Genomic DNA, 23,586 nt, shown 5'->3' on the forward strand with positions numbered 1-23,586 from the left:
AATGGATAATATTTATTCATAATGTTTTCTGAGGCTCTTATTTGAAAAACTAATGGTAAATCTTGTCAGCTCAGTTTTTTGGCAGCCCACAAGTACAATGCATAGATTTAATGGATATCAGCATAATCACAAACTGAGACTATTACTGATATGATTGCCACATTAATGTATTTGTTTTTAATAAAGTAGAAAAGATTAATGTTGAACATGCAGAAAGTCATTGGCTTTTCCTTCTGGTTTTTATTTCTTTTTTTTCTTTAAAGTCTGGGTATCTTTTTTTTTTTCTTCTTTTTAATGATTGACTTTGAATTGGAACTATCTATAGGGTGCCTTGAATTGCTATTACATAGCTCAGCAGGGACCTTTAACACCTTCTGTAGGGTTGTACAAAATATCAATTTAATCCACTGACAGAATGACTCTGTTGCTTTGTTCTGTTACCTTATTTTGTCTCCTTGCATTATTGTTTTTATTCAGATGGTAAATCACAGTACATTGTGATGGAAAGTCACTATCTCTCAGTGAAGGATCGTTCATACCCACATCCTAAATAATGGAAACTTCCTACTGTCTTATGAAGTAAATAAGTTATTGTGGGTTCCTTCTTCCCATACCAAACTTAATTCTCAGGTAGTATTTTAATAAATTTTATTGGGACATGAAAGTCAGATATTAATTCTTTTTTCAAATTTAGGAAGAAAGGCCAATAGTTTTCAATAAATTACTATACCTTATGCTGGGGTTAGGTAATTTTCAATAAAATACAATACAGTTAAAATAGTGCAATGATTCCTCATATATTTATCACTGAGTTTATCTCTTTATATACATTACCACAATTTCACATCACATCCTCAACCCCAAATCAAAAGTAATTCATTTGTTAATACCACCTAATATTCAATTGTTCACCATTCTTAAATCATCACAATTCAATGAAGAAAACAAAATATGGAATACTCTACTCACACCAAAAAGTTCACGTCTGACTCTTTAAAATCAATCCCTTTCTTTATTGTTCAACCTCTGGCAACCACTGATCAGTTTTAAGTTCCTAAATGTACCTTTCCCAGAATGTCACATAAATGAAATCATGTAATGTGCAGCTTTTTGAGTCTTCCAACTTAGTAAAAAACAAATTATTTGATCATATATATTGGGTCTATTCCTGCATTCTGTTTTATTGGTTTTTCTATTGTTATACCAATACTACATTGTCTCGTTATGTCTTGAAATCAAGTAACGTAAGTTTTTGAAGTTTGTTCTTGATTTTGAAAGGTGTTTTTTTTTGGCGGGAAAGGGTATTTTTAATTCTTTTTATCTCTGTCTTAATTTTAGAATTAGCTTTTACCAAAAAAAAAAAGAAAAGACTCCACTGGGATATTGATGGGTATTGCATCGAATCTACATGTCAATGTCAATTAGGGGAGAATACATCTTAACAATATTCAGCCTATCCATTTGTGAACATAGCTTTTCTTTTCACTTATTTAGACTTCTTTTATTTTTGTCATTGATGTTTGTAGTTTTCAGCATATAAATCTTACAGATATTTTTAGCTATATACTTAGATATTCCATGTTACTTGTTATTATAAATAATACCTTTTAAAATTTTAATTTTCAGTTTTCCTTTGCTAGTGTTTAAAAATACAAATGATTTTTTAAAATTAACTTTGTATATTGTGATGTTGCTTTATACTTATTTGTTTAGTAGCTCTTTTTTAGATTCTTTAGCATCTTCTATGTAGATAATCATGTTGTGAACAAATAGAGAAAATTGTATTTCCTTCTTCCCAATACCCATGCATTTTATTTATTTTTCCTGTTTTACCGGATGGACTGGGCCCTGCTGAATTGGAATGACAATAACAGATACCCTTTATTTGTTCTCAATCTTAGGAAAAAATCATCAAGTGCTTTCTCTGCATCTACAAGGTGGTAATATTTTTTTTTCTTCTTTAGCGTGTTGATATGGTGAATTACATTGTTTTTTTGTTTTGTTTTGTTTTTGTTTTTTTATGCATACCGAGAGTGGAATTGCTGGGTCATATGGTAGTCCTATTTTTAATTTTTTTTTAAACATCTTTATTGGAATATAATTGCTTCACAATAGTGTGTTAGTTTCTGCTTTATAACAAAGTGAATCAGTTATACATATACATATGTTCCCATATCTCTTCCTTCTTGCGTCTCCCTCCCTCCCACCCTCCCTATCCCACCCCTCTAGGTGGTCACAAAGCACCAAGCTGATCTCCCTATGCTATACGGCTGCTTCCCACTAGCTATCTATTTACATTGTTTAATTAAAGAAAAATGTTTAACCAAGCTTGCATTTCTTGGATAAACTTACTTGATCATGATATATTATCTTTTAATAGATTGCTGAGTTGATGTGTTAATGTTTCACTATAGATTATCACTTGTATGTTCATGAAGGATACCCTTTTTTTTTTTTTTTTACTTCTTATGTCTTTGTTTAGTACAATGATAAAAATATAAATAATCTCTCTGGGAGAACAGAGAACAGAGAATGTATAGTCAACTCAAATGGGGAGGTGGGAAAAGGCTTCAGGGTGATGTAGTTGGAATGTTGAGTCTTGAAGAAGAAAGTTTTGGAAAGACAGGAGAGGGTAGAAAACATTAACTGTACTTCTAAAATGCATACTTTAATAGCTCTAGTACCCTGGAATAGACAAATACATCAAAATTAGAAATGAATAAAAAAGTTTAGAATCCAACAAGGAAAAGGTCATAAAAATAAGTCTAATAAGGAGGATATAAGAATACTAAAAGATGGTGTAACATTTTTTTAAAACAAGTTAAAAAAAGAAAAAAAACATAGCTCCTACTCTAATTTAGTAAAACCAAATTAAGGATACCACAGAGAAAATGAAAACAAATATTCCAAACAAGAATTATAATCCTTCACTATTCATTTTAAATGGTCAGCACACAACATGTAAGAATAGAGTCAAGATCAATGGCAGGTAAGACTGGAAACTATCTAAGTCTTTTTTTGCAGGAGACTACAAACCTTAGCGGAGTCAAATGTTAGAATTTTTAAACTGATTTCATTGCTATGATGAATAAACAATTTATCAGATACTGCTGAATGTATATACTTCCCCCCAAATTTGTGAATATATATAGGCAAATGAATTTAAATAATAAATGAAGAACAGATTTTACCAATTTGAAATCTGAAATGAGTGCTTATTATGAGAGTTACTATTATCATTAATGTAAGATATCTGCAAAATAGGAAGAAAGATGAAAGGCCAATGGTCAGTTAGTTTGAAAGGAAGCAAGACACTAATTAATCCTTTGAGTATCACTAGAAAATCAAATCAGGCCAAGTTTGGATTATTTATGTAGTTGCGAACTGAAAAAGCCCAAACAGAAAGAAAAATCTTGACAGTTCTTCTAGTACTTGGCTTAAAACAAACAATTTTTTGTAATATTCCATAACTAGTTACATAAAGGGATATGCAGAGCTGTGACTATATTCTTGAAGATGATACCATGCAAATGTCTATAATCAATTTTATAGCCCAAGGGGGGCTGAATTATTTGCATTTGTATCATTTTGTCTTGCTGATAGACAACCTAGCCACACAGATTGAGGCAATTTTCCAAGTTGTTATTTGTTTCTGTCATTTTCAATTAATTTACTATTATTTTGGTAACTGTTTAATTTGGCTGTGGAAAGAACAATGAGTGCTTCTACATTTCCCAGCCAACATTCTCTCTATATGAAGCCATGTGACTATGGCGAATGGATTGCTGATGGAAATGCTCTACACTTCCAGGTATGGTCCACCAAATCTCCTGTGACAGCCACCAATCTCCAATCATTTCACAGCCAGATGCAGAGGATTGAGTGGGAAGACTTGAGAATCTACTAAATGGAAGGGGCATGGATTCCTGAATCACCACATGGAATCCGGCTGCCAGTTGGACTGAGTAAGAAATAAATAAATCTGAGTGAGAAACAAATCTTTTAATTTTAAGGCAAAGAGACTTTGGTGTTGTCTGTTTCAGCACTGGTATTCTCTGATACCATGAAAAAAGGTATAATATTTTGAATGATAAAAGTTCTGATTTCAAATATAATGAATCACTGGGCAAAATGAAGAAAAAGTCTTGGGTTTTTTTTTTGCTTACAATTCTTTTATTTTAATTTTTTAATTTTATTTTTTATATAGCAGGTTCTAATTAGTTATCTATTTTATACATATTAGTTTATATATGTCAATCACAATCTCCCAATCCATCCCACAGAAAAAGAAGTTTTCAAGTTTTTACATCGGCTAAATAGTGGTTGCATACTGTATCTAATGTTTGCTTCAATGTTGAGAATAAAATAAAAATTGGATACAGTGTAAAAAAAGAGGCAACACAGGTAAAGGAATAAGACAGGTTTTAAGAAAAATATCCAAAATAATGGGATGATTTCACCTACGGAAAGAATACAATATTGTATCTTCAAGAATATTTTAGGCTAAGCAGCAGGACCATCAATCCAGCTGAAAACAATTAAGATTATTAGTGACCATTAAAAAATAATAACTTAATTAACATGGAGCCATTAGTAAGATACAAAGGAAATAATCCATGACCTAGCCAAAATCTAACTGATGTGGAAATCCAGAATTAAGAATGGCAACATTACCCTAGGCCTTTGCAAGCAGTTGACAAATGCAGTGAATTTAAGCTTTGGTTTAGGGATTACAAGAAAATGTCTAGGATTTGCCTAAGATTGAAAATCAAAAGGCAGAAAGGCTAAAAATGAATGAATTCAAAAGTTAGAAATAGGAAAATGAATAAACCCAAAGAGTAAATGACTGGAAATATTAAGGATAAGAAGTAAAAATAATGAAATACTACAAAAACAGACAAAATGGAATCAACAAAGTTCAAAGTTGGTTTATGAAAGAGGAATCTAATAAAATAGACTAATCTTCAATGAGATTTAATAAATTAATATATAATGAACAACTATATACTAACACATTTGAAACTTCATATGAAATAGACAAATTTCAGAACACAAGTTGTATATTGACAAAGGAAGAACTATAAATTCTAAATAACTCCATAACTGAATTAAATCAAGAGTTTAAAACTTTCTTTGAAGAAAATTCTTAGTCTACATGGCATCACTAATAAATTTTAACTTCTAGGGTCATATGATTCTAATCTTACACCAACTGTTCTAGAAAATAGAAAAGAACATATGTATACCAACAGTATTTATAAGAGTAACATAACCTTGTATCAAAAACAAATAAGGATAGTACATGAAAATAAACTTACATGCAAATTTTACCCATGAACATAAATGCAAAAATGCAAACCTAGCTATTAACAAACCAAACTCAACAATGACTAAAAAAGGTAATATAATCTATGATGTTAGGTTTATTTCATGGATTCAAGTTTATTTAAAATTAGTAAGTCAATTAATATAATATACCATGTTAAATTTGAAGGAAATAAAACATTATGTGAATAAATGTAAACAAAAAATTAACTATTTTGCTTGTCCATGACTTTTGGCACGTGTGTTTGATACTGTTGTGTATATACCTAGCAGTAAAATTTCTGGCTCATTCATGGGGTAAATGTACATTCAACTGTAGGAGATATTACCAAATAGCAAATATCTTTACCTAGTTAGGATGCTATCTTAAGGATGTCCTTTGAGAAACAGAGTTTGTAATTTTAATATAGTCCAATTTGTTAATATTTTTTCTTTGTGGAAAATTTTATTTTCAACAAAATTTCCTCTTCCTCTCTTCCTTCCTCCCTCCCTCCCTTCCTTCCTTACTTCCTTGCTTCTTTCCCTTTTTCTTTTGGTCTTTCTTTCAGTGTGGCAATACATATTAATGTCTTCTAAGGTGAATTAAGATTGAGTTACAACATTTGCCTCAATAAATAAATATCTACAAGACTGCAATTCCATTCTATTGAACATAAATATTCTAATTTCTGAGAAAGTGTATAAGGGGGATAAAATCACAGACAGGAGGTAGAAAAACAATTGTTTAACAAAAATTATATAAAGAAACTATTTTCTTGACAAAGAAAGAAAAAGTAATATTTAAAATGACCCATTTATGAAATTTGAATCATTGTGCATCTGAAATTTGAAAATAACAGCTCTCCTGATATGCACAGGCATTAGGTAATTGGAAATGAGACAATTTAATGTTGTGTTTAAGACTGTGGGTTCAGAGTTAGACTGAGCTCAAAACTAGGGTCATGCATGTATTATCTGACTGACCCCAGAGAACTTCTAAAATTCTCTGTGCCTTAGTTTCCTCATCTGTAAAATGAAGATAAAAGATATCCTCTTACCCTATGTCAATAAAATGTTCTCTCATGTATTAATATAATTACCTTACAGTTTTTCTTTTCACTTTTAGGTCTTTAGTCTATCTAAAGTTCAAGCTTCATGTGTAATTAGGTAGAGATTTAATTGTATTTCTCTTCATATTACGATCCAATTTTTGTAATACCATCTACTACGCAACACGCACTGTAATGTTTAAGCCCTTACATGCACTTGGGTTGATATCTTAGCTTGCATTCATTTAAATTAGTCTAATTTTGTGACATTACCACACCGTTTTTATTACTATAATTTCAAATTTTCCTGTATCATTTCTTGTATAGAATAGAGTGTATTGTGTTATTTCCCCAATAGAATGAAAGCTCCTGAGGTTTGAAACCAAATCTCATCATACTGACTCCCCAACAACTAGGTCACAGCCAAGTACATGGTAGAAAATCAATAAATATGAATAAATGAAGAATGAATGAATGAAAGAAACAGAATGTACAGATTATGTGTATAATGTTCAGTAAGCCAAAATAAATAACCAATTGTGGTTTTGTGCAATTATACCAAAGGGATGTATTTTATAAGAAGGATATAAGATATAAAGATTCTCATAGAACAGCGTGAGATATGTAAAGAGAAGAGATGGTATATATACTCATTCCTTCTAAAAGGACAAATCATGTCACATTGATACTATAAATCAGACTTTAAACATAATGTTTTTAATATTCAAATTAATGCAATCTTCTATTAGAGTTATTATACCATTATTTTATTGGTGTTATGTTTTATTACAACTAGGACATTGTTGATTTTGAGTTTGAAAATTAGTACTAAAGGTTATAAAAAAACTCAGCTTTTAATATGGGGATTTAGTTATATTGCACTACTAAAATTTTTAAGCTTAGCCAATACTAATTGCTAATTAGACATCATTTGCAGGTGCAAAATATGAAAACATTTTATAAAATTGTGAACACTTTATATTTTAAATGCCTATATTTTATATAAAAAAGAAATATTTGAAATGATTTGCATTTTAACTTTTTAAATCAAAGAGTCAACAAAATTATAATTTTTCTCCTTTGAAAAAGAATAGTTACATTTCTAAAATTTCTAGGGACTCCTCAAACTGATCCTTGTCTGGCTCTACTTCTATCTACGTCAAGGACCAAGTGTTCCATTGGCACCTGTTCTTGCCATTAGCACCTGTTCTTGTATTGAAAATTATTTACTATACACAGTTTGTATACCCACTCCTCCCAAACGAAGTCACTTTTTTGCAGTTATACAAGCATAAAACAAGGCAATGTGCAAAAATGTTCAGAATGTAAGGAGGTAACTGCATGTATTGACCTACTGATTCAGTTTAAAGGGAAACCAGAGACATGTTCAAAGTTATGGTTTCTTGGGGTCTGCAGAGACTATACAGAGCTGTGAATTTCTAGAGGTTTGAAGAGGGATGGAGTAGAGAAGGAAAAAGAGAAGGGAATTAAAATAGGGAACGGGCAATTTATTGAATGGACGTGTTGAATGTCTACCATGAGCCTAAATCCTTGCTTGGTGTTTTCATATGTATTTTCCCATTTAGCAGTCACCCAAATGCTACACAATATTATTTTCACCATTCAAATGCTATTCCTTTCTTAGTGGGATAACTGAAGCTTAGAATCAACACCTGTCTAAGTTTCCAGAGGCTGTCCAGGAAAACCTGGGTTAGAACCCAGGCCTCCTGCTATTCCACCCAGCAAGCTCTCCACTACAGCAAGAGTTCAAGGCCAGATCTAAAGTACAGATATTTTCTTAGAAGTGGCAGCATATTATTTGTAAATATTACAAAATATTATATTTTATCAGTTCCATGAAATCTATACCCAAATGTTCATCATTTACTCACTAATTTTAGTTGACTTACCAGTATATGGACAGATTTCTCAATTCTTAACACATACTTTTGCTTTTTGTACATTGCACGTCATAATTTTTAAAAATAAAAATACATGATTGCTTCAAAAAACAAAAACACTGGCTTTGCAAAGACATTCTTTGTGTGTGCATATTTGTAAATAAAAACAATTTAGAAATGATTTTAAGTTAATGTTGTTACAAGGGAGGGGATTACAGTTAGAGAAAGCACGCTGTACTTTTCTAACATCTGAAGCAAATTATGGTATGTTTTCCACTTGTTCTCTATGTGCTTCCTCAAACTCTGAAAATTCAGTTCAATATTTTAAAGTATTAAGAACCTAATTAGTAGTAAGATGGTAGGTCAGCTGCAGGGTAGATAAAGTTTATTATTAGATTTTGAAATTTGAATATTTTAAATTCTATTTTACTTTTATGTTCCTTTCTCTAAAGCAATTCCCTTTAAATATACAAGAGTAAATTTCACATCTAAGAGTCAAATAAGATTTTATGTATTTCCCCAGAAAGGATCCATGTGCTCTTTGATATTTCTATGTTTTCTACTATGGTTTTACTTTCAAAGAAAAAAAGAATTTAGTTTGTTATTCAGATAAGCTGTAAATTTTTCTAAGTGTGATAAAAACTGTTATTTAATCCACTGAGTTTTTGAGGATTATCATTTATAGTAACTAGCCTTGCCCAACTATGCTTGGGTATCTCCATTTTATGAATTAATACCATTAATAAATATTATGTATTTTAATAGCATTCATTTTGGCAGTACTTACTGTATGCTAGGCAATGTGCAAAGAATCTTATATACAGTATTTTACCTTTAATCTATACATTAGCCCAATATGGAAACTAAATATAGATGATGGGAAAACTGAGGATCAAAGTAGTCATATGAATTAGATAAATCACATAGTTTGTAGGGAGCAGACTCATTATACCAGGCTCCAGAGGGTGAGTAATTACAGTTCTATAACAGGTACACAAAAATAGGTATAGGTATAATGGTGTTGAATAGCCATTCCTATGATATATATGGAAGGTGGTTTTACTAGCAACTAGTTGCCCAGTAGCATTAGTTGATGACCTCAGCTTGAGAATGGAAAAAGGAAACAGACTGGAGGAAGGAAAGAGGATCTTGAAAGCTGAAATGTGAACCCTTGAATTTCTTGCTTCAAACAAATAAAGGAAAACTAGTGTGTCTATTGACACAAACTTGACTATTTAGACTAACACTTAAATCAAAATGCTTGAGTCTGTTGAAAAAAAAATAGTTGTCAGTCAAAACAGGCTAGTTTTTTAGCTTTTTTTTTTTTTTAGGCTTGGCAGTGAAAACAGACAAATTAGTAAATATAGATCCAATCTGAATTGTAGATTTTTTCCTTCTTTTATTCTTATGATTATGAAAGGTAAATGTCCAAAATGTTGTCATATAAACCTAAAAATCTTAGATGCAATGGGCAATCTGACAAGAAGGTAACACTTTTTTGAATAACGAAATGAAACTATTTAAGTTACTAGCCCTACATTAACATAAAACTCCATAGTAGGGCCAGATTTTATCTGAAAAAGTCACCCTTCACAGGTCTCATTTTTTAACCTCTAATACAGTATATGGAATGATGTTCAAATTCACATCAGAATTTCTGTACTTGGCTGAAATCACAAGGATATGAATGAAAGATCCTTTGTAGAGTTCTGTGTACCCACTGGGCACCCAAATGAAAAAATCAATGGCAATTTAATATGTGTAGTGAGTTTGGCAGGAGTTGAGCAAAGGAGATAATTAAAGGTTGAAACACAAGGCCTTTAAGAAAAAAAGTAAAAATAAAAAGGATAATTTAGCCTGGGGAAAAAGAAATTAAGGAATAATTTAAGAATGGCCTTCAGAGATATGAAGTCTATTTTAGAAATGATGATAGCTAGTTGTTTCCTTTTTCCAAAAAGAAAACAACAGAAAGAAATGGAGTCAATTTGCTGTAAGCCATAAAAAGGGGGAATATTTTAAACTGTAATAGATATAAAATATTATTTTCCAGACTTTTTAGTAATAATAACTGAATCTATTTCTTTCTTTTTTAAATTTTGGCCATGTGGCACGGCTTGCGGGAGTCCCCCTACCAGGGATCGAACCCGTGCCCTCAGCAGTGAAACCTCAAAGTCCTAACCACTGGACCACCAGAGAATTCCCTGAATCTGTTTCTAAGATATAAACATGTTTGCATACACATACATACATATATGTGTTTGTGTGTGTATGGTAATATATTAATATAAAGAATTTTAAAATTAGATAGATCCTGAATGATTATTTGTCAGCCCCTGGCTGTACTCTGTAATCGTTGCTGGTTGAGTAACTATTGTGGACTTGAGAAAATAAAGATTCTTCTTTCCCATACTCAGTCTCTTTAGTGCAGAACTTCATGACCCCACTGAAGGTGAAAATACCATCATCAGCTTCAACCTTGAGTCAGAATACTACCATATGACCCTACACATTATTTGAATAGAAAGTTACTATCAGATTTTACACAGTCAAGATTATTAACTAGACTAGTAGGAACAGCACTTACTGAGGAATGGAAGATTCAGGGATCAAACACTGAATTGAAAGACCAGTCTTTTTTTTTTTTTCTTTTTTAAGCAGGATGGCTTCTTTTTTTTTTTTTTAGGATGGCTTCTTATACATAAAATAATTGCATTAAAATAAAGGATTTCCCTAGATGTGGTTTTACAATGTACTTTTAGACTTGGTATGCAAAATGATTTTATTTATGTGATATATTCCTTTAACTCAATAGCTCTCTGGTGTTCCTTTTTCTTTTTCAAACTTAATTTCCTCCCTTGAAGATGGGAGTAATATTTCCTTTTCTGTCTACTTCACAGAGTTCCTATGAGGATTTAAATAAGGTAATAATGTGAAAAATCTTGAAAAATTATAAACTTCTATAAACATTAAGCATCCTTGATCATGATTTTATTTGCCCTGTGTAGTAGGTAAAACCGTTCTGAAATCCATGCACTGGAGATATGGGATCAGCTGCCATGCTTGTTTGCTTGTTTCATATTGGAAAATAATTTGACAATTGTGAGAGTCATGTTACTCAAACTGAACTAATAAAATTATCGGAAGGTGCTTGAGTAATGCTGAAACTAAATCTTTGTAACAAGTCTTTCAAACTGAACTAATAAAATGATCTGAAGGTGCTTCAGTAATGCTGAAACCAAATCATTGTAACAAGTCTTTTCATGGTGTTTTAGTTGCAATTCACAGAGCCCTACCTTGGCTAATGTGAGAGAAAGTAGAATTCATTGAGGGAAGAACTGAAGACCGTAACTAGCACAGAGCAAGAGCTAATATAGCCCCACAGGCTGAGGGAGCAAGAACAAATTGAGTCTCCTATTGCTGCTTTGATCAATCAGCTCTACTCCCCCTCCCCCATATGGGTCACTTAGCTTATGATTCAAAGTCCTGATAGAGTCTAATAGGCTTCGCTGGGTTTACCTGTCTACATCTTGTCTAGGGACAGACAATGAATATTAATGATACTCTCTGCAAGAATGCAAGAAGAAATTGTCTTTTGGAAGGTTGTTACTAGAAATGAGAATAGACACTGAATAGCTAAAACAACAACTACAACAATGAATGTCTACCAGTACAATAGGGTCTTAGGGCTAGTTGCAGAGTGCATCTGAATAGATTTGATTTCTTGCCAAAGTTTCCAAATACTGGAGGGTATTTTTAATTGATTTTAAACAAATGTGTTATTTCTAATAGTGTCTAAGAAATTCTAATATTTAGAAATATTTTGAAGCAATATATATATAAACATAAAGAATTGAGGATGAAAAATACATTAAATGACACACGTTTTCTTCTTTTCAGCTATATTTCCTTTATAATTGCACTGAAGTCTGACACTTTTTATAAATCACTGGCATAGTGTTTCTCTCCTTGTCTCTGAAATGATTTGTCTGGATCTCAAATGGCTAATAACTTCAGATATCTGGTTTTACTCTTAACATAATTAAGTGATATTCATCCTAATAGGCTAAATGTACACTTTTGATCCTAATCAGTATCTATCAAAATACCTAATGCACTTATTTTCTAGCAATGCTGTTCTATTTTTAATGAAGTCTGTTAAAATATCTCTCTCTATATTATTTGTCTCTATAAGAAAATGAAATAGAATTCTAAATCAACTGTCTGTCTTAAGGACCACACATTTATTCACTTCTATGTAAATACTTATCAAGCAACCTAGGCACTGGGATGATACCAGTAAACAGTACTAGCACTTATGAAGTTCAATGTCTATATGGGAGAAAGTAGGGGCATTGTCAACAAAATGATGCTATGCAAAGTATATAGAAGGAACACTTAAATCTGCCCAAGAAAATCTGGTGATGGTTGTCAAATATGGTAGGCTGTAGTACTATATTGTTTTATTTTTTCCAGTTTTCTTGAGATATAATGGACATGAACCATTGTGTAAATTTAAGATGTTAAAAGGATTCTGAGACCCAATTTCAATGTGTGGGGGAGAGGTTTTCCCACACCAACAAGCAATTCTCAGACACCAGCTGGCTATCCTACAATTCAATTCAATTCTGACACTATCTCCAGTCCCATAAGACTGCCCTCTGCTTTAGATACCAGTCACATGTCCAAGCTGTCACCTGTACTTTCTGACCTACTGGCTATAAATCAGAGGTTCCTACAACCCAATCCTTGGGTTAGATTAATTTGCTAGAATGGCTCACAGAACTCAGGAAACCGATTTACTCACTATATTAATTAAAAATTACTCAAAATCTAGATTCCATAACAGGAAATTTTTATGATAAATTTGATAACATAAACATTAAAAATTCACTTTAGTAAAAAAAATCATAAAGTCAAATAACAAATACTAAACTGGAGAGGAAAATTTTGTATAAATTATTCAGAGTTTTTTATTGTTTGTATATAATAGTATCTACAAATTAATAAGAAAAATACAAATGACCCAATATAATTTGTTCATATTAGTTAAAATACAGATGTTTTGTAAAAAATTACCAAAATAATAATAGGATAGCTTTAAAATTAGGGGTTTTATTCTGTCTCATATAATAATGTGTGTATAAGTAGCCCAGGTGTTATATTGTTGCCCAGCTTCCCTAAAAATGTAACTTCTATCCATGATCTAAAATGGCTGTCTCCTCATCTTGTACAAATATTCATCATTACTAAAGAGAAAAGGCAAAGAGACAATATAACCCAGAAATTATACACATATTTGTGTTCACACATTACACACATCCCTCCAGTAAGAATTTAGACATTTAGCTATGAGGAAGGTTGGTCCCTTAATAAATGACAAAGGGAAGTATGGATATTGAAGCCACTAGCATTTTCTTCCTCCAAGGAAAGAGATAAAAACATTTCATAGAAACTGAGTCTTAAACACAGTAAAATATCAAAATTAATTTTTAATAAGAAAATTCTAAATTTTAACTACAAATTGTTTTTCCCCTAGCATATGCACAAAGAACTAAAGTTTTTGTTTCTACACATTGTGGGCAAGGGTGAAAGAAAGAGGCATTCTCCTTTATGCCTACACATACTTGGAGGAAACATAAACTGAAATACCATCCATTGCAATTTCTGTAGACAATAACTACAAAATTTTTAAATTCATGTGTACTTTTATCCAGATATTCAACTCCTCATTATTTATCTTCCTCACATCTGAGTAAAAAGCAGATGTGCAAGGAAATTCAGAGCAGCATTGAAAATATAAGTTTGTTAACTGAGGCTGGTTCAAATCAGTTGTGCTCCTATATTCAGTGGAATACTAGAATACTTTTTTAAGCGCCATTAAAAAACAACATGACAGTTCTATTTAAACTGATATAAAAATGAATGCTATGCTATACATGGAAACATTTTTTAAAAGCAAGGCATAGAGTAGTAAGTATAGCATAGTAATTTTCTGTGTAAAAATGCTAAAATTATGTATGTGTATATGCGTGTTTCTCAAACAATAAATTGGAGGGAGGAATATACAAGAAACTGGTAACAGTATTTACTTCTGGGGAAGGAAACTAGGCTCTGTGGGGGCTAAGGAGAGAAGACGACAATTTTAATTCTATTTTCTTTCACTCCTTCTGAATTTTTATTTCATGACTGTACTACCTTTGCAAAAAAAAATTAAAACAGGTTACACTTAAGAGCACTCAAAGATGGGAAAAGCATTCATCATTGGAAAGATATAGCCAAACTAAGTCTAGGATTTAAATGTTATCTAAAATAGGCTTAAGATGTTCAATGTCAACTGAAAATGTCATCTTAGGTTAATGGCTCTGATTGCCTTGTAAATAACAAGACAGCATCAAGGTAAGTATTTCTTTAAATGAAATCATGACTAGTATGCTTAAGTACTTTTGTGTCTTTTCTGAAAAAAGGTATAAACCTGCATTTTCCCCCATGATTTAATCCACAGCTTTTAAATGTGTATGCTAATAAACTGAGTAAAAAACAAGAACTTGGAAAACTTATGTTCTACTCCCTCTTTACATTACTACTGATTCACTCTATGGCTTTGAATACGTAATGTAGTATTTTTCAAGTTTCAGTATGCAATATGTAAATTTGGAAATACTTATTGTACTTCGCATCTATTGACTTCACAATAGTGGATAAGCAAATTTTTTTTTTTTAATGATAAAGGAAATCGTGAAGTGAAGTGTTTCCCAGGGTGATATTAAATGTTTAATCACAAAGCACAGTGACGATCTTTGCTTACTGGGTGGTGCTCATGCCTCACTGTGGCTTGAAATTAGGAATGTCTTCATATTGATTAAATTTACATGAAACTGAATTGGTATGATCTTTCATATACAGGTACCAGGATGCTAATTTACTAATTAGTACTCAGAAATATAAATGATGTGTTTCTCCTCAAAGGGAAAAAAGAAGAGCTGCTTAGTGAGCTTCGAATTGGGAAAAGGAAGATTAGTTGACAGCTACAACATGATTCATCTCTATAACATAGATATAATTTTTAAACGGGAAGCCCAAGATGCCTTTGACAAGGAGCTAGGGTTATTACTAAAAGTCTCTTCCTAAAACTCATATTCACTGCTTCTGTTACTGACGAGAATTGACACAATTTTTCCTCACCAAAATAACCTGACAAATTCTCTTATTGGTTTGTCACACATTCAGCCTTATTCATTGGGGTTCATATTCTCCTGGCCTCTTAAATTTGTTTCAGCTCTCTTCCTTATGTCACTTAGTAGGATCTTTCGGCAACAGTCCTACTTCCTGCTAATAGGAGCTCCTAACATTGCCATTTCAATCCCTTGCCTCCACTTACCTTAATACGTATCACATTGATCATAAACACCAACCAATATCTTTCAGCATCTGCCTGCAGCAGCATCTACTAACTTATTGCATAAGATTGCTCTAGGATCACCCACCTATTTTTTAGACATAGTTGAGAAGTTTATTTATCCAGTTCTGAATTCAGTGCTTAAAAGTAGAAAAGAGTAGAATCACACCAGGACATTTTGAGGATAACCAAGAAAGTTTTCAGTAATTATACTGTGATAACAGACCTACACAGAGGGTGTCCAAGGCCAACTAGGCCATATGGTTACTCAATAACTCAACACTTCACAAGGGAGTCTTCAAGACAAGCCCTAGTACTTTTTTATCTTCCCACAACTTAAACTGATATATCATAGCTGCCATGAGATGATTAATTGTGCCTAAATAGTATTACATGGACATGAGAAAGATACTGAGAGTAAAGCCTTCCAGTAGCCTTCATGTGTTTTTAATATTAAAACAAAAATGCTATATCCACTACTGTGAACATAGCATGTGGTCCTGTGAACACTTCAGTGATCCAGGATATAAGCACCTGGGCTCCAGATGATATGGATGGCCAGCCAGGCAGCTATGCCAGCAGAAGGTGAGCCATGGAGCCAGATGGGCATCTTGACAATTAGAGCCCATAAAATAAACTGGCAAGGGCCTCTACTTCAGGTCCTTGAAAGAACTTCAGCATCCTTCAGAAACTGGAGCATCTTACCACCCAAGTGAACTATCAGGTTTATATGTAATTTGCCTTAACTTTCATGAAATTTTGTGTATGCTGTTAATAAACCTGTTTTTGCAGTTTATCACTTATTGAATGTCTTTTAGTGTGAAATGTACTAGACCTGCCATTACCAGAGAGATTTCAGAGTAGAGAGTCAGACTATGAAACGTATAACATTTCACTTTGTGTATTTGATTTCTCTAGCAAAATCTTGTATAGCATATATTCAGGCATAAATTCCCTCTGTATGGAGATTTTGGAGTTTGCCTTAGTGTCTCACAGCTCCATGATATCAGTCACCAAAAAGCAAGCCTAAACCCTAGACCAGAAGGGAATGGCAGGAGGGAAGATACCACTGACAAAACAGATAGATTATCTTAATGTAGTTGGCCTTTTCAATGTTAGTGAAAATTATTTGGCATTTACTCAACCGAAGTATCCATTCTGCATCTTAAATGTCACTCTATGCCTATGATCTCAAATCTTATCCAAGTACTGAAATTTCAAAGTGACAGTCACGATATAAACAGTTCTACTTATATATGCATATTCATGAACTCTTAACACTATTATGAAATACAAATATAAAATTCCATTACCACTGTTAACAAAGTACACTGATGGAGGAATCATTTGATTCCATCTAGTTTAATTTGAGTAAAACAACCATAATATATATGGCCATTCCAATCTTGTTGGTCCAATTAAGGAAAAATTTAGATGAATATTTAAAAATAAATTGGTCTATTTTTGAAGCCAAAGAGAACATAACGATATGGTCCCATTTTTCAAAGCACCTACTATGTGCTGTACTAGTGTGAGATAGCTGATGTGCAGTGTCTCATTTAATCCATAGGACAACCCTGAAAGATGCTTCATGTTATCCTCATTTTGCAGCTAAAGAAATTGTCTTAATATGTTTAACTAACTTGCTTAATGGTATATAATCAGGAAATGAAAGAGCAGACAATCAAATACAGGTTTAACTTTAAATCCTATAACTTTCAACTGCACAAGGAGATCCATCACTCCAAATCCTTAATTTCAAAGATGAGAGCATTAAGGTCAACCCAGGTTACATGATCAGCTTAAGGTCACATAGCAGGTATTTACTGTCAACTCTTCTGACCCTCTGTCTACAGCAAAAATTTACCCAAGCTAATGACATTCAATCTTAGCTTAAGTAATTTTATGAATCCATTTTATTAAATGACATGATATATGTAAATATCTGAGTACTATGGCTCAAACATAGCTTACTCAAAGACGTTTAGTTCCCTCCCAGTACTAAACTCTTCTGTGATAATATGTTTAGAAAAGTGTTATCCTTCATCACCTCGCTGGAAACCATTACGTGGTAACATTCATTATGAAATCATATCTCTGGGCTTATCTAATATGCTAATTCTAGATGTTATAGAGAAAGAGTTTGTGTTATATAATTCTTGAATTTTTCAGCAGGAATAAATCACTAATAGATAGCTCCTTTGGTCATCATAGGGTCTGTAAAGCTGTTCTTAGATATCAACCTTGCTATTATCATAGAATTTTAATATTGATGTAAACTGTTTCCTGGAAAGCTTCATTTCATTATAAAATTCTTATAAATGTTAAATTGGCTTGGTCACATAGGAAATAAAATTGCATCTTTTACAGCTCATTGTTCTCATTGATATTTTCATGGCAATCAGCAATCAAATAATCGATATTTTCTACTTCAAAATAATAATCATAGAACTGTGGAACTTAGAGAGGCCTCAGAGAGCAGTGAGCCCTAACTTTTCATTTTGTAGTGAAGAAGACAGAAGTCAAAAGGGCTAAGTGGTCTGCTCACATCTCTGGAACCCAGATCTCTAGTCTTCTCTTCCTGGGTACTTTCCACTGGAATTTACTGACAAGATCAGAGATTCCTTGTAATTTTGAAAAAGGCCATAAACTGAAATGTTGCACTTTCTGAAAATTCATTGCCAACTACACTATCACTTTAAAAGTAATTATAATCCTCACTTCAATATTGCAAGGTTAAGGTCTTCTCGGCCTTTGAATATCTGTTGACATCTGAAGAAACACTTCCAGTGATAGCATCTAAAACACATCTTTAGTTGTTGCTTTATTCTCAGTCCTTGAAATAGCTTAGCAGGTCAAAAGAAAAAAAAAAAGGCTATTCTAAAGTGAAAGGGACGCAATATGCCGTATCTTACTGTGCAAAATCAAAGCACATATTCACAGCCTCAGAAAATTATACTAGTAGGACCGATAAACATACATCACAAAACAATTTTAAGTAATCATTTCTGGCTATCTTCTGTGAGGGACAGTGTCTTTTTTTTAACAATACCTCAAGAAATATCTCGGTAAAAATAAATTACTTAATATATGACATTAAAATATAATCAATTACCAGACATTTTTTTCCTTGCTGACACACAAACTCTTATGAACTAGTAAAACTCAGACTCCTGTAGCTTATACTGATAAAAATACCAGTCCCTCCCTTTTCTATTATTTCTACTTCCAGTGGCTGAGTCACCTGAGAAAATCTTTTCTGAATTTCAGAGTAAATAGTTCACCTCATCCATTTCTTATAGATTCCAACTCTCTAGTTTTAAGGTATGCCATGTACGTACAATGGGATTAAAATTATTTAGCAACATAAAGATTTATAAAACTAAGAATTATTTTAGGTGGCTGTGATAGTTTTAAATTATAACCATGTGAATGAGCCCTGGTTAGGTGGATCCTCTCGCCCAGGTTTATTCTTCAGAACACTACAGCACCAGTTGATGTTTTGGCTGCAAATTCATCAGAGACCCTGAGTCACAATCACCTTGCTAAGCCTCTTCCAATTCCTGTACCACAGAAATGTCAAGATAATGAAACTTTTGTTGTTTTAAGCAGCTAGATTTATGAACGATTTAAGAGATAATTAATGCAATAGTCCATTACGAGTGTATAGAGCCTGTTATGGATTGAATTGAGTTCCCACCAAAACTAAGAAGCCTTAACTCCCAATGTGACTATTTCTGGAGATAGAACTTTTAGGGAGGTAATTGAGGGTCAGATCATAGGGTAATCTGAATGACTGATGTCCTTTTAGGAAGAGGAAGAAACACCAGAACTAACTCTCTCTGCATATGCAGAGGGAAAAGGCCATGTGAAAACACAGCGAAAAGGCGGCCATCCGCAAGCCAAGGAGACAGGTTTCAGCATAAACCAATGCTGCTGTCACTTGATCTTGAACTTCCAACCTCCAAAATGATGAGAAAATAAGTTGTTTCTGTTGTTTAAGTGACCCAGTCTGTGCTATCTCGTTATGGCAAACCAAACTGACTAGTACAAATCCATTCTATAATCAAGCTCAGAATGATTTGCAACCAAATTTAGAGATGTATTAGTCTCAGATGCCAATAGATATAAAATTACCTGATGCCTATAAATTATCAGTGTCCTTCACATTCTCCTTGATTGTTTAAAAATCTTTCCATATTTCTATTCTGTTTCTGTGCCTGGTCTAATGTAACTTTCCAATAGAAAGAGAGAGAATGAAGGCAAGAAGGAAGGAAAAAACTAAAAAGCCCATGTTTGCCTTTGTGCTGGGAAAGTGCTGTGATCTACTCTCATGTTGGATTATTATATGCCTTATTAGAGTTTGAGTTCCTTGAGGGCAGAGACTACGCCTTATTTCCTTCTTCATAACATTTTTTTTTATAAAGAAGACACATAACACACAATGAGAATTTACTGAATTGAAGATAATTAAATTCACACCAAATCTACTAATTTTGATAAAATGGAAAACTCCAAATTACAATTTTAAAATATTGAAATTAAAAAAAATTAACAGACATAAAATTATGTAAAACATTTTTGCTTATTTTATCATTCGTTCATTTGATATTTTTGTGCATTTGCTATATGCAAAGCACTCATCTATTCAATTAATTATGAATTTCATTAAAGATTTTAAGCAAAAAAGAAATAGCATTTGGATTAGATAGGGCAGTACTTATATTTTTTACAAGGTAAGTCCCTCTCTATTATCCCCCTGCTTAGAATTGTTCCACGAATTATCATTGCACTTAGAATGAGTTACAAACTCCTGAAGCTGGTTTATATATATCCACATGACCTGACCCCTGCTTACTTGTTTGACTTCATTTCAAATGACTCTCATCATTATCCACTATAAAGCCATACCAGCCAATTTATTTTCTTCAGACAAGTCAAGCTGCATCCTAAATTTGTTATTCCTCCTCATCTTTCTTCTTCTTCTGTCATTTAGGTTCAAGATTAAATGTCATCTCTTAAAGAGAACTCTTCAGATGCCACAATTTCAGAGTCACCCTCGCCCTTTTACATGACCCTATTCCCATGCTGCTCAAAGTGCTTATTACAAACAAGTGTTGTATCCATTTGTTTATTACTTGTCTTTCCCTACTTAAATGCAAGTTCCAGCCTAGCAGAGTATTTAATGGTTGTTTACTACTGGATCTCTAGGGCTCAAAGCAATAGTTCATTGTTACTGCTCAATAACAGTTTCTTTAATAAATGGATGAATGAAAAATGAATACATGGTCAGATGATAAGAGAGAGGACTCAAGGATGATTCCTAAAATTTTGATTTGAGCCAACGGATGGACGGTGGTGTCATTTAAGGAGACTAAACACTGAAGCAGGAAAAATGTTAGGGGTGGTTTAAAAGAAAGAATTGTGATTGACATATTAAATTTCACATTGCTATTAGATTTTCAAGTGGAAGTATCAAGTTTTTAGGTAGTTACCAACTCTGGATCTCAGTGGTAAGCTCAATGATAGAATTATAGAAACAAATATCCAAACACTTTTAATAATAACTATCATAATAACTAACATATATATATATATATATATATATATTTGTGTGTGTGTGTGTGTGTACAGGAATGAGTCTGGGATTACTCCAATAGCAGAGAAATATCAAGAGAAGAAAATTAGGTAGAAACAAAACCAGAGAATATGTCTTCTCAGAAACTGAGAGGAAAATTCTTTCAGAAGAAGAGCTTATTTGTGCCAGATATTCCTGAAAGCAGCAAAAGAGGAGAATGGGGAGACGTCCACTGGATTTTCAAAATAGAGGTGGGTGAGAAGTGACCCCCTTAAAAGCAATCACTGGTGGGTGTGAAGTATGTGAAAATCTAGGAGGAAAGCATTAAGGAGGGAGTAGAAAGTGGAGAAGGCAATGATGAGACTTTTTCAAGAATGTTTTGCCTAATGTGAGTGTAGTTTCCGAGATGAAAAGGGTCGGGTCAGGGGAATTTCTGAATAGAAAATGTAGAGTATGTTTCTTGCTGATAAAATCATAGTGCTGAAGTCATTATACTAGGAGTTCCTTGAGATCAAATTACAAACTAGGAAAATATCAGAATATTAATCACATCTATATGGTAAGTTTACAAGCTCACCTTAGCTTAACCTTCCAGAAGTCTATAGCTGCACCCTCTTCCCACCCAACACACACTGGCCTCTGGATAAAAAGATTTAATTTAAAAACAAATAGCTTGTGAGCACATTAAAAAAAAAAACAAAAAAAACTACTGCTGGTCTTATTCAATTCTTCTCTCTAGGTTATAGCAAGTTGTGATGATTAAATATTAAATAAGCATGGCAGCACAAAAATGAATGTGAGAGTATGATTTCCAGCCCTGTTCCCACAGATAAACATATTTCAAGCTGGAGTTGCTTTTTTTTCTTTTCTAGAGCACAAAAAAGATTGTGTCTTGACTTAGTAAAATCAAAGAAACCAAAAGAGACACAAGTGGTGATTGAAGAAGAAAAGATATTACTCTTATCTTGTCAGCATTTGTGGCTAAATTGTACAACCCTGAATCACTTAAAAGTCAGAGAAAGTGACCTGCTTTATTTAGCAAACAGTAAGCACTGGGTTGGGAGTAAATGGTAACCTATAGTTCCCATTAAATAACAGTTGTAGGATCTGTCAGATTCAGACAATGCCAATACATATACCCCAAATCTCAGCAAATTTGGCAATTGCAAGTACTATCGTGGGCACTATATTTCTGTATTTCTATTTCTATATGGAGGCCAGGAAAACATATTCCAGGAAATACATTGGAAATAGATTTTGTTATTGATATTCAATGCCCCAAGTCTCATCTAGGAAAGAAATATGTTTGTATACATAGTGGTAAGTAAATTAGTAGGTATTTTTCTTACTTGAATTGCCTGTTGAATCAGGCCTCAAGTTGAATAGAGCTTGAAGAACTAGGCTAACCACAGTGCATTATTCAGAACCTTGATTCAGCATACTAAGTCTAAAACAAGAAGTGAAAAATAAAAGTTAGTTAATATCTTCCTAAAACAAATCAAGAATGGTAATATGGGTAGTGCTTGTTGTAGCCCAAAGGCAGATTGGTGCTTAAAATCTGTTGCCAGTACTTACATTGGTTGTATTAATGTCATTGCCACCTGTGTGTGTCTATTTATGCCATTGTGCCCATGTACCATGTGTCTGCCCTGTACTTTTGGAATAAATTGCTCTGTTTCCTGAAGCAACCATTACATAGCAAATGATTGCTCAGTATATCACTAAGGCCCAAAGAAATAATACACATGCAACTCAAAGCCATCTGCTATTCCAAATGCTGTTCATTGAATAAATAAGTGGACATTTATAAGCTGATCAGGTGAAGGAAAGCAATGCTGAACATAAGAATTGCATTTTCACAAATTGCTATGGATTATTCATAAAGCAGTACAAAACTCAGCTTTTTGAAGTCATGTCTTAATCATTGTTTTTTATCCAGGTCAATAAATATTGCTTGTATAAAATATATAGCAGATACCATATGTCTGTAAAACCCAAAGTGTGGATGACAATTGTGATAAAAGCAACAATAATAATAATTATATGCTGAGGGCTTTGACAGTGTACTAAGAAATGTAATGTTATTTAATTTAATCTGCAAAGTGACATTAGGGAGAGGATATCATTATTATCTACATTTTAGAGAAGAGATTTAGAAAGATTAAGTAATATGTCCAAGAGACAGTAAATGGCAGTGACTATAGGAAAGGATGGTGGCTAAACTAAGTATCACTAGGCATAAGAATTATGCTCAGGGTCTCACTCAGAATTCTTGGATAAAATATGGAGTCAAAATTAATGAGTAATTTTCCTATAGGATTTTTGTTTTGTTTTTTAATGAGAAGAGAATAGCAAGTG

Source organism: Delphinapterus leucas, chromosome 11 (genome assembly GCF_059928025.1).
Source record: "Delphinapterus leucas isolate spDelLeu-1000000601 "Yukka" chromosome 11, BTC_Dleu_Yukka2, whole genome shotgun sequence".
Lineage (NCBI taxonomy): Eukaryota > Metazoa > Chordata > Mammalia > Artiodactyla > Monodontidae > Delphinapterus > Delphinapterus leucas.